Here is a 17,053-nt window from a genome sequence, read left to right on the forward strand (position 1 = left end):
TTCACCATGTTGGCCAGGATGGTCTCAAACTCCTGACCTCAAATGATCCACCTGCTTCAGCCTCCTAAAGTGCTAGGATTACAGGCATGAGCCATCACACCTGGCCCATTCATTGGTTTTCTTACTGTTCCTTCATTGGTTTTCTTATTGTTCCTTCAAAAAGTCAAACTGGAGAGCCTTTGCATTTGCCATTTCAGGAAATGTTGATAAGTGTGTGAAAAAAAGTTTTTTTCTTAACACTACACCATTAGCATATGAAAGACATTGAAAAAAACCACAGTGATACACCACCACAGACCTACCACAATGCTTTAAGTTTAAAAGTTGGACAAAGCTGAGGGTTGCTGAGGATATGGAAAAACAGGAAACTCAGTTATATTTTTGTTGAGAGTATAGGTAAATTGGTACAACATCTTTGAAAAAAATGTTTGGGACTGGCACGGTGCCTCACGCCTGTAATTCCAGCACTCTGGGAGGCTAAGTTGGGTGGATCACCTGAGGTCAAGAGTTCAAGACCAGCCTGGCCAACATGGTGAAACCTCATCTCTACTAAAAATACAAAAAAAATTAGCTGGACGTTGTGATGTGCAACCCTCCCAGCTACGTGGGGGGGCTGAGGCAGGAAAATTGCTTGAACCCAGGAGGCGGAGGTTGCAGTGAGCCAAGATTGCACCACTGCACTCCAGCCTGGGTGACAGAGGGATACTCAGTCTCAAAAAAAAAAAGAAAAAAAAAATGTTTGAAAAATTCTGGATTAAGATTATGCAATTATTCGGCCGGGCACAGTGGCTCACACCTGTAATCCCAGCACTTTGGGAGGCCGAGGCAGGCAGATCACGAGGTCAGGAGATTGAGACCATCCTGGCCAACATGGTGAAACCCCGTCTCTACTAAAAATACAAAAATTAGCTGGGTGTGGTGGCGCGTGCCTATAGTCCCAGCTACTTGGGAGGCTGAGGCAAGAGAATTGCTTGAACCCGGGAGGCAGAGGATGCAGTGAGCTGAGATCATGCCACTGCACTCCAGCTTGGTGATGGGGAGAGACTCCCTCTCAAAAGAAAGTAAAAAAAAGATTATGCAATTATTCAATTATTCTCTCAGCAAGCATTCATTGAGGGTATACTCAAGCATGGTGCTGAGTGCTGGCATTAAAGATTAAATTTGTGAAGATATGTGAATCTCATAGTAAACAGAGATAGCAAATGTGACATAGTGTAGTGATCACTGTAGTAATGATAAGCCTGCCATGGAGCCATATGGGGTTATCGAAGCAGCTAATTTACTCTGGGTATGGGGTTGATCAATTAAGGCTTCCCAGAGGAGGTATCAGAGTTGATTTTGAAGGATGTGTCCTCATTAACCGTTTGAAAAGACAGAAGGTTGTTTTAAGTAAAGGGTACAGCTTTTTCAGACACAGAGAGGCTTTCAGGCGTACTGTGATGAGAGTCCGGCCAGTGTCTCAGTAATGCTGGAGCAGTGAGCATGGGATCTGAGGGGGTCTGGGGATAACACAGGAAGCTGGAAGGAGGAAGACAGAAAGTTAAATAAAGGCCAGATCATGAAGGGTATCATATTCCATATGAAGAAACTGGAATTTTTTCCAAGGACAAGGAGCTGATTTTAATCAAAGGCTATGAAATGATCTAGTTTTAGAAATATAACTTTCACAGGAGTGTAAAAATAAAAACTCGAGTGTGAAGACTGGAGGCATTTATGAGGCCAATAACCTAGTTCAGATAAGCTGGAAGTTTAAACCATAGCAGTGGTGGAGGGAAAGAAAAGAGGGCATGGATTGAAAAGGTTTTAAGGAGTAGAACTGAGAGCACTCAATGGACCAGGAGAAGCCTAGGAGATCTCCCCAAGTTCTGGCCTGGGTATCTGGTTGGAGATGCTGCTATTTACCTATTTATGTACCTATGTATAAAGAAAGAACAATGTTAATGCAGATCGAAAGACTAGTAACTCTTCTGGAGGGAAAAGAGACTTTGGTGAGTCCCAGGGTCTATATTTTGTTCTCTAATTGCTCTCAAGTGCTATAGTGATGGTCATCATCTCAGCAGTAGGAGCTAAACCGCATACACTTTAGGAAAATTACTTATGATCTTGTACTTTAGAGAAACATAAACTGATTCAAAATCTTAAGTTGCTTCATTTTTAGATTATGTAATTTTTTTTGCATTGTTATTTTTCCCCTCCTAAGGAACACATATAATACCCAATATTCAAGACTGGACTTGCAGATTTGGTTAGAGTCAAACAACTGTATTACAGTTTGTAATTAAAATTGGCTTTGTTTGCACTGGTGAGAGACCATCTCAAGAATGTTCCCACAAAGTGGCTCAATACCAGACAATTCAGGTGTTTATTAGCAGCTTACCAGGTGGACAAAGTTCATCGTAAGTTGCAAATATCTTCCAGGATCTGAGAGATTTAGAGTCAAATGAGAGGGATTGTATTAAATTGGACATAGTTGACATTTTTTAAAAGAATAATTCAGAACCAAAAAACAAAACCAGAAAACAAAAAATACCATGAAAGTTCCCACTGACCAAAGATGGGACCATCTGAATATAAAAAAGAATAATGCCTGCAATGGATTAAAAAACATCAAATATATAAACGAAAGTGATGAGTATCTAATACGAAAAAAGGTCGCTAACTCTGATCGTCTCTGGAGATTGCTAGGCCACTGACGCTTTTTTTTTTTTTTTTTAAGAGATGGGGGTCTCACTTGTCACCCAGGTTGGAGTGCAGTGACATGGTTCACTGCAGCCTTGACTTCCTGGGCTCAAGGGATCCTACTGCCTCAGCCTCCCCAGTAGCTGGAACTGCAGGCACATGCCACTATACCCAGCTAATTTGTTTTAAAATTTTTTTTAATTTTTAGTAGAGATGAGGTCTCACTATATTGATCACGCTGTCTTGAACTCCTGGGGTCAAGCCATTCTCCCACCTCAACCTCCCAAGGTGCTAGGATTACAGGTATGGGCCACTGTACCCGACCCAACTCTGAAATTTGATAAAGAGAAATAATCAAGATTTTTCTGCCTTTCCTGTACAAACTGTATTTCAAAATACCAAATAGTTGATGAGGAAATGTTCTTCTTTGTAGAATTCCAGCTAATAAATGCATAAAGGATATTAAAATCAGAAAATTGCTGTGTTGTGGCCACTAATGAAATAATAAATTATCTAGGTAACAGTAACCAATGGATGTTAAAACCATTAGATGAAACACTGAGAATTTAATAATAGAAGAATTAGGCTAAAGTCACCTAAAATCACTGATTAATCTTTATATGACTAAAGGTAGGATTAAACCAGAGATGTCATTTACCTGTTGTCTTTTAGCTCCACTTCCATACTTTCTATAATTTATTCTCTGATGCTGAGGTTAGGCCCTGGAAACAAAATTTCTCCTTTCATGGCTGGGTCACTGTTAGGTTCCACCAACAGAAGCCACTAGTGATTGAAGGATAAAAAGGGGACAGAAAAGGGATTAATCCTTCCTGTTTTTCCTGTTCTTGACTGAATTGCTCCAACTGTGGCCCTTCCTCCTGGTGGCAGCAGTTTCTTGCTTCTTGCAGGACTCTTAGAAACAAAAAACAGAAAACCCAGTCACATCCCATGTCTGAGAGGTACCAGCAGTAGCCTGGGGTCAAGCCCTCCTCAATGGTTTTACCCACAGCTCTGGCAAGCCCCTCTACGGAGTTCAAAAGTGCCAGTTCCACTTTGTTCCCTCAGCTTTAGGGGTGGTAACAGGTGCTGCAAGTTGTCATCTTTCAGTTACATTTTGCATCACCGCTCTTTGATCGTTGAGCTCTCTCACACCTGTGTAACCAATCCCCTAAATTAAATCTCCTCTAGAAGTACATAATGTGGTTTCTGTTTTCCTGATTGGACCTTGACTCATATGTCATTGAATAATGCAATAGGCAGTACACAGAACCACCTAAAAAGAATTTTTGTTTTATTCAGGTTTGTTGAGGTATAACTTATATGCAAGAAAATTCACCAATTGCAAGTGTATAATTACTAACATGGATTTTGACTGTGAAGTTATCATTACCATAATCATATATAGACCATTTTCATGACCTCAGAAAGTTCCTTTGGGTCCCTTTCCTGCCCCTGGCCCCAGGCAACCACTGATCTGATTTCTGTTGCTATAGCTTTGTTTTTTCTAGAATTTCATATACATAGAATTATTCAGCATGTGGTTTTTTGTATCTGGGTGCTTTCATTTAGTACAATGCACCGAAATTCATCCCGATTAGTGCATGTTTGTTCCTTTATATTCATATATTATATGAATAGTGTTATTTCATCATATGAATATACTACAATTTGTTTATGTATTCATCAATCAATAGATGTTTGGGTTGTTCCCAGTTTTAAGATATGAATAAAGCTCCTATGAATGTGTGAGTACAAGATGTTGTGTGAAAATATGTTTGCATTTCTCTTGATAAATACCTAGGAGTGGAATGCCTTGGTCATATGTTAAAGGTAGTTTTATAAGAAACTGCCAAATTCTTCCCAAAGTGGTTGCACCATTTTTCATTCCTAACAGCAGTTTATGGGAGTGCCAGTTGCTCCACATTCTTGACAATACTTAGTATTGTCTTTTAAATTTTAGTCACTCCAGTGAGTATTTTGCAGTATCTAATTCTGATTTTAGTTTGCCTTTCCCTAGGAATGATGGTGTTGCATATCTTTTCATATGCTTATTTTCCATTTGTATATCTTTGGTGGAGTGTTTATTCAAATCTTTTGTATATTTGAGAAAAGACAGAGAACCTCTCATATTGTTTTATACTCAGTACCTGTTTTAAGAAAAAAACAATGAAGTAAAACCAAAGATAGGCAGCCTGACGCCAAGCCCGGAACCAGGCCTGGGTCTGCCTGACCTAAAACCAGTAGTTAAAAATCAACCCATGACTTAGAAACCAATGTTCCTGACATTGTATAGAATGACATTGTGAAACTCCCTGCCCTGTTCTGTTTCTCTCTGACTACCAGTGCATGAAACCCCTGTCACGTATCCCCTAGACTGCTTAATCAATCACAACCCTTTCATGTGAAATCTTTAGTGTTGTGAGCCCTTAAAAGGGACAGAAATTGTGCACTTGGGGAGCTCGGATTTTAAGGCAGTAGCTTGCAGATGCTCCCAGCTGAATAAAGCCCTTCCTTCTACAATTCAGTGTCTGAGAGGTTTTGTCTGCGGCTCGTCCTGCTGCATATTTTTTAAAAATGTAGCTTTTTGTCCTCTTAGTGTTACATTTCAGGGTTCTTTATATATTCTGAACACAAGTTTTTATCAGATATATGTTTTCAAATATTTTTCTCCTTTTTTCCTTAACTGTGTCTTTTGAAAATCAATAAATTTTAATTTTCAGAAAGTTCAGGTTAAGTTAAAGTGTTAAAGTTTGTGCTTTATGGCCTATTTAAGAAATATTAAGAGTTACCCAATTGAAGGTCACAAAGATTTTCTCCAATGTTTTCTTATATAAATTTTGAAGTTTTGCTGGGCATGGTAGCTCACACCTGTAATCCTAGCACTTTGGGAGGCCAAGGCAGGTGGATCACTTGAGGTCAGGAGTTTGAAACCAGCCTGGCCAACATGGTGAAACCCTGTCTCTACTAAAAATACAAAAAAAAAAAAATTAACGAGGCGTGGTGGCACATGCCTGTAATCCCAGCTACTTAGGAGGCTGAAGCAGGAGAACTGCTTGAACCCGGGAGGCAGAGGTTGCAGTGAGCTGAAATCACGCTACTGTGCTCCAGCCTGAGCAACAGAATGAGACTCTGTCTTCTGTCTTAAAAAAAAAAAAAAAAAATTGAAGTTTTAGCTTTTACATTTAGATCTATGATCTATATCAAGTTGGTTTTTGTATATGGTATGAGGTATTGATTGAGGTTCATTTCTTTTTACATATGCATTTACACTTGTTCCACTTTTCCTTCATTTAATTACTTTGGCATCTTTGCTATCAATTGAACTATCAATTCTGAGCCTTCTATTCTGTTCCAGTAATCCATCTATGTCTGTCCTTTCTCTAATACCACACTGTCTTGATTTCTATTCCTTTACAGTAAATCTTGAACCCAAGTATAGTTTCCATCACTTCACCACTTTGAAAATGATCTAGTTTCTCATCCAACAAAGGAAGGAGAATTGTTGTAGAATAAAAGAGATATAAGACATAAAATATGTACCTCTCCACTCTCCCATTGAAAATATAAATTTGGGAAAATGTCTAGCAAAAATATTCATTGTTTGTTCATTTATTCATTCATTCTAATAATGTCTCTTTTGTTTAGATCATATTTATTTTAAAGTTTCTAATTCTGGCTTTAGCATAAATAGGAAATATCCGTAACCCAATACATTAACTTAGATCTTTTTTTCTAGCTTTATTGTGAAGAATAATTATTAAATAAAATTCTAAAAATCATTGAACACTATAATTTTTAGAAAGTACTTTTTAGGCTACAATAAGTTGAACACTTAAACTACTTAAAGTCCACACAATTTGTAAAATTTGTATGTAATTAGGAACTTTTTGCAATCTATAACTACTGCATCTTGAAAGATTAAATATTAAGCTAGATAAAACTAAAAACAAATTCCTTAATTCTTTTCATTGTGAACTTATTGATTTAGAATAATAGCTCAACTTCGTCACCCTACCCAGATCTTCTGCAAAAAATAGCTGAGGACAAAGATATTCCTGACATCTGGGACTACAACCTTAAGCAGCTTGTGTTTTAACTTAAAATAGTTATGTAAATATGATGTTATAACTGCTGATATCTTCAAGTTTTTAAATACAAAACTGCTCTCTCTCTCAGCCTTTCACTTCATTCATTTATTCGGCAAATATTCATTGAGTACCTACCATATGTCAGGCACTGAGCTGGGGCATTGGGGATGCAATGCTGAATAAAACAGAATGTCTGTCTTTGTGAAGTTTACAGTCTAGTCTGGAACTCCTTAGCTCATGCCAGGAAGAATAGCCATGTTGAACCTGTGGTTACCTCTTACCTCTAGGTGTATGAGAAACACAGTAGTAAAACACTATTACAACCTTTAAGAATTGTGTGGCAATTCGGAATATCCAAAGTTGAATAAAAATGTAAAACTCTACATGAATACTCAATTGAATTATTCTCCAGATGGTTGAGAATACTTATATAATACTTGCAGGTATTAATTGATTTAATTCTTATAACGAATTATTTAAAGGGTAGAAACAGGCATTGGAAAAAATTTTAAATACAGATTTAATAACTGACTCAGAGGAAAGTTATAAGAGTGTTGGAGGATATCTGCCATCCAGACATTTAATGCTCGTTTTGTTCTCCTAAAATAAGAATGTTTAAGCTGGGTGTGGTGGCTCATGCCTGTAATCCCAGCACTTTGGGAGGCCCAGGCAGGTGGATCACCTGAGGTCAGGAGTTCAAGACCAGCCTGGCCAACATGGTGAAACCCCATCTCTACTAAAAATATAAAAATTAGCTGGGTGTCGTGGCACACGCCTGTAGTCCCAGCTACTAAGGAGGCTGAGGCTGGAGAATCTCTTGAACCCAGGAGGTGGAGATTGCAGTGAGCTGAGCGATACACTGTCTCAAAAAAAAAAAAAAAAAAAAAAGAATGTTTGGTTCCTCCCGGGACTACAGAATGCCCAGTAGAAGCAATGCTTAGTGGGAGGGATGGTGGAGAATGAGGAAAGAACCAAAGTAGAAATTAGATTGACATTTATTAGACATTTTATTAGCTATAAATTTAAGGAAAAAAACACTCAGAAAAATATCTTACACTGTAGACATATTAAACTGTATTGTAAAAATAAAGCACTCAGAAAAAATATTTATAATAATACTAGTAGCGTTACAAAAGTGAAAATGTATCTGATTGATTAGACCTACTGTTTTGGACAGTTTCTTGTGTAACAGAAAAAATAAAAATTATACAAAGGACCTGCCCAGTTGGGTAGTGTACTTGGTAGAAAGACTTAAGATGCCAAAACATTTTTATCTGCATCTTCAGCTAGCATAAGAAATAATGCCCAGGTGTGGTGGCTCACACTTGTAATTCCAGCACTTTGGGAGGCCGAGGTGGGCAGATCTCCTGAGGTCAGGAGTTCTAGACCAGCCTGGCCAACATGGCGAAAACCCATCTCTACTAAAAATACGAAAATTAGCTGGGCGTGGTGGCACGCGCCTGAAATCCCAGTTACTTGGGATGGTGAGGCAGGAGAATTGCTTGAACCCAAGAGGTGGAGGTTGCAGTGAGCCGACATCGTGCCTCTGCACTCCAGCCTGGCGACAGAGCAAGACTCCGTCTCAAAAAAAGGAAGGAAGGAAGGAAGGAAGGAAGGAAGGAAGGAAGGAAGGAAGGAAGGGAGGGAGGGAGGGAGGGAGGGAGGGAGGGAAGGAATGAATCCTGGCCAACACAGTGAAACCCCATCTTTACTAAAAATACAAAAAATTAGCCAGATGTGGTGGCAAGCGCCTGAAGTCCCAGCTACTCCGGAGCCTGAGGCAGGAGAATGGCATGAACCCGGGAGGCGGAGCTTGCAGTGAGCCGAGATGGCGCCACTGCATTCCAGCCTGGGCGACAGAGTGAGACTCTGTGTCTAAAAGAAAAGGAAAGAAAAGGAGAGGAGAGGAGAGGAGAGGGAAGGGTAAAGGAGAGGAGAGGGGAGGGGAAAGGAGAGGAGAGGGGAGGGGAGAGGAGGAAAATTATTTAGCCATTGAATTAGAAGTCCTGTTAGTATAAAACTACCATTAGTGTACTGATCTGTTTGCAGCCATTGTATCATGATATGTCTAATGCATTATTGTGTGTATACTTTTCAAGAGCTTGTGAAATCTGATATATTAGAACTGTGACGTGTAATTGGTTACAAGAGTAATCGCTTAAACTTGGCCACTATGTTGGCCAAACGAATTACTTGCAAATTAAGGGTGCCCAGGACCAGGGTTTCTTGATGGAGGACTTTTAGTCCTGGGAGAGTCCTAGGCAAAGGGGGACCCTAACTTTTCCCTAAGTTTCATCAGCTTTTAAGTGTCAGAAAAATATTTGTTGCAAAAAGATATCAACTATGAAGGTTAAACCAAATTCAAGTTAAACATTTTTAACAAGAATCCTTTGTAAGTGATGCTTTGTAATTCATATGCATTACATCACGATGAACATAATATTTGGTTGTCCTTCGATTATTGTTGCTAAGCTTTAAGTGTTGACTGCCTGATCCTTCTATTTTGTTTTTCTCCTTGAGATCAATAGCTTATTTTAGGGTGTTGATACTTTGACAAACTTCAGATTGTCCTTGTCTGAATCAGTTATTTCATCAGGAGTGGGGACAAAGGTGATTGTTTTTCTAATTCTATATTTCTTCCTATATTTATAAGCTGCTGTTATTCTGTAAAGAGGAGCTCTCCCTCATTTTCTAAGGCTAATTGGCCACTGTGAAGGAGTGCTTAATTCTTACTGTTTAATTACAATTTGCAGAGTAAGGAGTTAGTGTAATAGCCACCTCCAGTGATGACAAATATGGTTGTTTTGTTATGTTTTGTTTGATTTTCTTTTTTGTTGATTCACCAGGAACTGTGAAGAGTCAGATTTTACCCTACTTCAAAGTGAACAAGCTGGCCTTCCAGTTATGTTTTTTATTTCTGATGCAGAAGTCTCATATGCTTTTACCAGTGCTGGTAAAAGATATGAGATTCCTGCATCAGAGATAAAAAATAGTAATTTATTACTCACAGCAAGAACAGTAGTCAAGAGTACCAACATTTTTTCCCACGAGTTCCCAACCCCCAATTCATACAGAATGATTAGAAGAGAATGACAGCTGCATGTACTGTGGGTTGTGTACAGAAGAGAAATGCAGAGCTTAGAGTACTGGAATCTTTTATAATGAAAAACCCTGACTTTTCCAAAAGCTTGACTGCTTTTGCTCCAAAGAAGGACATTATCTTTCTATTCTTGACAGTAACCATGCCTACCCTTTGCTCCAGAGGGAGACATTATTTCTGTCTTCCAAGGCTGTTCACCATTCAAACATCCTCAAAAAGGTAGTTCAGAATGTCTTCACTCACAAGACGTGTATAAATGTGAGAGACCATGAGTATCATTACGTGCTAGTTGTTCTCCATCCTGGCATAAACCAATGGCAGTCAGGCTTCTTTGCTGTCTGGCTTCTGGTTAGATTAGCCAGATAAGCATCAGCACGGGACTGGAAAGAGAGTTAGGGTATTTATTCCCATCTCTCCACCCCATTGTCTCCTACCTTGCTGCAGTTCTGGTTCTGGCTGCATTCTATAGTTACATTTCTTATGAGAGGACTCTCTTTCAGGCTACACACTCTTTCTAGGCTCATTCTCTCCCATATCTCCTTTAGGCCTATAAGTGGTAAAAGTATATCATTGTTGCCAGATTCTGTCCCTTATTGTGTTCTCATAACCTTGCCTATATCTCTGTAAACAATCCCTTCAGTACACTTTCTTCAGTAACACTTTCTAAATATACTTTGTTTCTTGCCACGATCCTGACAGGAACTTACAGATTTAGTTCAGTTTCAAAAGAGAAAAGTTAGAAATTAATAGAGCCACAGGTTAGAAAGGTAGTAGTTTAACAAAAAATGATTTTAGAATATAGAAATATTATCCTGATATGCTAATTTATGCTAATATATTTGCTAATCAAGGTTTATAATTTATCGTCTAAGGTTGGTATCATATGAAGAAAGGTAATAATGTAATTTATTACATTAGCAGGAAAAATAGTAAGAATCATGTGAACATAGCAATAGACACCAAAAAGGATTTAATAAAATTAAAAGTCAAGGAAAATGAAATATAAAGGGTGTTTTATAAATGAAGAGCCTTAGAATGAATTGTAAAATTCATTTAAAATAATTTATTTAAACCAAACCATCATAAATAACAGAAAAACACTGCAGCACTGCTGTTTGAAGTCTGATCCCCTGACCACCTGAAACAGGATCACCTAGCACATTTGTTGAAGACACAGATCCCTGGCTTCCATCCTGAGCTACTGAACAGATTTTTGAATCTGAATTTTTAACCAGCATCTCAGGTTCTCAGATGATTCTTAGAACCACTGTAGTATAGTTATTCTTTTTTTTTTTTTCAGAGATGGGGTTGCCTAGGCTGGTCTTGTACTCTTGGGCTCAAGCAATCATCCACCTTGGCCTCCCAAAGCGTTGGGATGACAGGCGTGAGCCACCACGCCCGGCCATTCTTTTATAATGCTTTTACATTTTGAAAATTCATGTTAAAAATCAAATAGTACAGCACAGAATGTAATAAAAAGCAATGGTTCCTGGTTGCATATCTTCCAACCCTGAGTTCTGCTCCTCAAAATCAGCTGCTTTTAAACTTTTCTGTTTTTACATTTTCTGGTGGTTATTTCCATAATTCTGATTAATAATCATTGTCTTCTAAAACAGTAACAAAATGAGACATGCTCCTGTTACCATTCTAGGAAAAACTGTGCTAGAAGTGCTGTCAAAAGTTCTTTAGATAGAACAGAGAAGGAAACAGTCTAATTATAGGAAAATAAAAATCGCTGAACTTTTTTTTAATTTAATTTTTTTTTTTTTTTTTGAGATGGAGTTTTGCTTTTGTTGCCCAAACTGGAGTGCAATGGCATGATCTCAGTTCACTGCAGCCTCCGCCTCCCAGGTTCAGGGATTCTCCTGCCTCAGCCTCTCGAGTAGCTGGGATTACAGGTGCCCGGCCACCATGCCCAGCTAATTTTTGTATTTTTATTAGAGACAGGGTTGCACCATGTTGGCCAGGCTGGTCTCTAACTCCTGAGCTCGTGATCCACCCATCTCGGACTCCCAAAGTGCTGGGATCACAGGCGTGAGCTACCGCACCCGGCCTCATTATCACTTTTTAATGTGGCATGTATGTTTAGCTAAAAGCAGTAGAGATAATACTTAGATAAAAATACAGAGGATAAGGGCCAGGCGTGATGGGTCACGCCTGTAATCCTAGCACTTTGGAAGGCCAAAGCGGGCGGATCATGAGGTCAGGAGATGGAGACCCTCCCGGCTAACGCTGTGAAATCCTGTCTCTACTAAAAATACCAAAAAAAAAAAAAAAAAAAAAAATTAGCCGGGCGTGGTGGCAGGCACCTGTAGTCCCAGCTACTTGGGAGGCAGGAGCATGGTGTGAACCTGGGAGGTGGAGCTTGCAGTGAGCCGAGATTGTGCCACTGCACTCTAGCCTGGGCGACAGAGTGAGACTCCATCTCAAAAAAAAGAAAATATATATATACACACACATATATATAGAGAGAGAGAGGATAAGGTAAATACTCAAAAATCAATAGCATCTCCTGTTTTCTACTGACCCAGGCTTAGGGAATACAATAAAGTTTTTTTTTTCTTGTTTTTTTTCCCTCTCTGTCGCCAGGCTGGAGTGCAGTGGGGTAATCTCAGCTCAGTGCGACCTCTGCCTCCTGGGTTCAAGCTGTTCTCTTGCCTCAGCCTCCCGAGTAGCTGTGACTACAGGTGCGCACCACCATGCCCAGCTAATTTTTGTATTTTTAGTAGAGATGTGGTTTCACTATGTTGGCCAGGGTGGTCTCGATCTTTTGTCCTCCTGATCCACCTGCCTTGGCCTCCCAAAGTAAAATAATTTTATGAAGTACAATGAAACAAATACTTGGATAACTAACTTTGGGGGAAAAAAGGTTATTTTGAAATTGTAGGAAGAAAATAAATGAGTAAAAGAGTCATAATTTGCTTCTAATGTTAAAGGCTAAATGCAATAGAAATAACAATTTTCATATTAATGTACCAGTTAAAGCACTATCTTTAATAAAAAGAGCCTTTTATTAAAGGCTCTTTAGGATTTTATAGAAGTTGATGACACATTGATAAAGAAATTACTTTGAAAAATAAAAGGTCAGATACCAAAAATATTAATATGTTTATTTTATTTTATTTATTTATTTTTAAAAACAGTCTTATTCTATTGCCCAGGCTGAAGTGCAGTGGCACAATCACAGCTCACTGCAGCTTCCAACTCTGGGCTCAAACCATCCTCCCACTTCAGCCTCCTGAGTAGCTGAGACTGCAGGCATGCACCATTACACTCGGCTAAATTTTGTTTAATTTTTATGCTAGAGTACCAATACCAGATACTGTTTTACAAAATGGAAATAATCCAAATCAGTTGTTATTAAATCAAATCCACGGAGAATGTAATAAAATAGATTTCAAAAATAAATCCCAACTATCATAAGAATTTAGTATGTGACAAGTCAAAGGCAAAACAATTGCTAGTCCTGGCGTGAAGGATTTGAATGAGGTGGAAGTCTGAGATATCTCTCTTGCTGTCAGATGAATTCCATCAGGTGACAGGCGTCCTACATAATCTGGGAGATGTGTCACAAGTGGCAATTAGAGATATATATTTTGGCAATTGGAGACATCCAGTGTTTTGTGGTTACTAATAAAAAAATAATTAAAGTAGTGATATTAAAATATTTTTACAATGTGAAGTTCACTGATAAAGGCCAAGTCAAATGTTGGAAGGAACAAAAGTAAATCAGAAACAAAGTAGCAAGTGAGTCACAGGACAACTCAGACTATCCAGTCAGTTTTTTTTTTTTTTGAGACAGAGTCTCGCTCTGTCACCCAGGCTGGAGCACAGTGGCCAGATCTCAGCTCACTGCAAGCTCCGCCTCCCGGGTTCACACCATTCTCCTGCCTCAGCCTCCCAAGTAGCTGGGACTACAGGCGCCCGCCACCTCGCCCAGCTAGTTTTTTGAATTTTTTTTTAGTAGAGACGGGGTTTCACCATGTTAACCAGGATGGTCTCGATCTCCTGACCTCGTGATCCACCCGTCTCGGCCTCCCAAAGTGCTGGGATTACAGGCTTGAGCCACCGTGCCCGGCCTCCAGTCAGTTTTTACCAATCTTCCTTGCAAGTTACTTGGGATACATTTTATTCACATGTTCATATATGAGTGAATTTCATCTGAGGATGTTTTAAAAGCACCAATTGGCCTGGCCTGGGCACAGCGGCTCATGTTTGTAATTCCAGCACTTTGGGACGCCAAGGCAGGCGGATCACCTGAGGTCAGGAGTTCGAGACCAGCCTGGCCAACATGGTGAAACCCCTGTCTCAACTAAAAATTCAAATATTAGCCAGGTGTAGTGTGATTACAGGTGTGCGCCTGTAATCACAGCTACTTGGGAGGCTGAGGCAGGAGAATCACTTGAACCTGGGAGGCAGAGGTTACAGTGAGCCAAGATCGTGCCACTGGGTGATACAGTGAGACTCCGTCTCAAAAAAAAAAAAAAAAAGAACCGATTGACTTCTGACAGAAAGTGACAAAAAACAATTAACATTTAATAAATATTTATGGGTCAATTAGTTTAACAATATGAAGGGATAGTACATCTCACACCATATACATCAAAATAAGCTCTAGGATTCCTGCACCAAGATAGCTGACTAGACACAGCCAGGAGGAACATCTCCCACCAAGGAACCAGATCTTCAGAGGGAAGGCATTGAGAGGGGGTAGAGGGAAGACACAGAGGCTGGGCTGAAGGGAGAGGAAGCTGGGAACCCTGTGTGGGGCTACCATTGCTTCTTGCCTGTGAGTTCAATATGCAAGAAGCAACTCTCTCTTGTTATGGACCTCTGGAATCCTAGCAAGAGGAGACCCCTCTACCATTAGGGATACTTGAATTGGCAGGGAAAGCTGCCTAAGGAAGTGGTGGGGCCAGAACTCCAGCTGGAGAGGAGCTCAGAGGATTTGGTGAGGGAGTGTCTGGAGATGCCAGGGACACCCATCCTGTCAGCTCCTGTATCATTTTATTGTGATTCATAGCTTCCTTAGATTGGGTTTCAGTGTTCTCCTGAATCTGATCTTCCTTCCTATCTGTATTCTGAATCCTATTTCTGTCATTTTAGCCATCTCAGCCCAGTTAAGAACCCTTGCTAGAGAACTAGTGTGATTGTTTGGAGAAAATAAAGTTTGACTTGCTCCCATAGGATACTTTAGCCCTAGGTGAACTGTTAGACCTGAACTCTTAATGGTGGTCTTGGACCTGGACAGCCCTTGCTCTGCTGGCCTCTCCTGGGGCCCCAGCCTGGCTGTGTCTGCTTGCATGGCAGCCCCCAGGTACCTCTTGAGGGCTGCATCATAGCTTCTGCACTGGCACATCAGGCCTGACTAGCAGAGTGCTCCAGCAGAGCTGCCCATAAACACACAGCAGCCCACCTGGGCCCTCCTCTCACTGCAGCCTCCTCCATCTGCCTTGCCTGCAGGCACTCGCCCGTAGCTATTCCCTCTCCTCACATCACTTTGCCAGTGTATGTGTGTACTAGAGGTCCTAGCCTTCCCTTTTCCACCAGCACACACGTGCACATTCATCCTACCATGCCAGTGCTGCCAGAGTGAGTGCACCCCACTCCCCTTCTCCCCACTGCACAGCCATTATCATGAGAGTATTGGCAGCACAGGGCCCACTAGTGTTAACATGCACAGAGCATGCACACAGTCCTGTACCCACCAGTGCCCTGCCCCTGTGTTAACACCACCAGTAAGAACACATGCACAGTCACTGGCAGGAGCCGCACCCCCTTAGTCGTACTGCTACCACTGCTGCTGCAAACACTCATATGAAGGCCAGTACCCCAGCACCCACTAACATCCTGCTGCAGCTGACCAGGATGTACTCTGTTGTGCTGCTGCTGACACTGCATCGCAGTGTTGTGACCAGCAATCTGGGAGCATTTTGGTCCCTCCAGTGCAACACGTTCCTAACCTTGAGGAGCCAGAGAACAAAGCTAGGGTCTGATACCAGTACCCCAAAGTTAGAGCATGCAGTCAGGAGTCCTGAACTGAGCCTTGCCCCACTAAGACCTTCCAGTAATGAAAACAGTCCACTGAACCCTCCTTATACCACAATCAAACCCCCAATGTCATCAAATAAGATAAAAGAAAAAAAAAGTCCATCCAAAGGATAGCAACTTCAGACATTGAAGGAACATCACCCCGCACAAATAAGAAAGAACCAGTGCAAGAACTCTAACAATTCCAAAAGCCAGAGTGTCTTATTTTCTCCAACCAATCATACTAGTTCTCCAGCAAGGGTTCTTAACTGGGCTGAGATGGCTAAAATGACAGAAATAGGATTCAGAATACAGATAGGAAGGAAGATCATTGAGATTCAGGAGAACACTGAAACCCAATCTAAGGAAGCTACAAATCACAATAAAATGATACAGGAGCTGACAGACAAAATAGCCAGTATAGAAAAGAATGTAACTGACCTGAGCTGAAAAACACTCTACAAGAATTTCATAATGCAATTTCAAGTGTTAACAGCAGAATAGACCAAGCTGAAGAAAGGATCTCATAGCTTAAAGACTTGCTTTCTGAAATAAGACAGTCAGACAAGAATAACAAGAAAAGAATACAAAAGAATGAAAAACTCTAAGAAATATGGTATTATGTAAAGAGACTGAATCTACAACTCACTGGCATCCCTGCAAGAGAATGGGAAGAATGGAAGCAACGTGAAAACATATTTCAGAATATCATCTGTGAGAACTTCCCCAACCTGGCTAGAGAGGCCAATATTCAAATTCAGGAAATACAAGAACTCCTGAAAAATACTTGACAAGAAGATAATTCCCAAGACACACAGTCATAAGATTCTTCAAGGTTGAAATGAAAGAAAAAATGTTAAAGGCAGCTGAAATAAAAGAAAAAAGTGTTAAAGGCAGTTAGAGAGAAAAGACAGGTCACCTACAAAGGGAAGCCCATCAGAACTCTCAGTAGAAACTCTACAAACCAGAAGTGAATGTGGGCCTATATTCAATATTCTTAAAGAAAAAAAATTCCAACCAAAAATTTCATATCTGACCAAACTAAGCTTCATAAGTGAAGGAGAAATAAAATCATTTTCAGACAACCAAATGCTGAGGGAATTTGTTACCACCAGACCTACCATACAAGAGCTCCTGAAAGTAGTAGTAACATGTA

At 40.2% G+C, this 17,053-nt stretch overlaps 1 long non-coding RNA gene across 1 annotated transcript in view; it reads right to left on the reverse strand.

Moving 5' to 3' along the window:
• Positions 1-3,358: 3,358 nt before the first annotated feature.
• Positions 3,359-17,053, reverse strand: part of LOC140712929 (uncharacterized) — a 37,085-nt gene continuing 23,390 nt past the window's right edge. Inside the window, exon 3 of the long non-coding RNA XR_012094777.1 lies at positions 3,359-3,591. This is a non-coding gene — a long non-coding RNA (uncharacterized lncRNA). The remainder of the gene's footprint in view (positions 3,592-17,053) is intronic.

The sequence above is a fragment of the Chlorocebus sabaeus genome, chromosome 12, assembly GCF_047675955.1.
Source record: "Chlorocebus sabaeus isolate Y175 chromosome 12, mChlSab1.0.hap1, whole genome shotgun sequence".
NCBI lineage: Eukaryota > Metazoa > Chordata > Mammalia > Primates > Cercopithecidae > Chlorocebus > Chlorocebus sabaeus.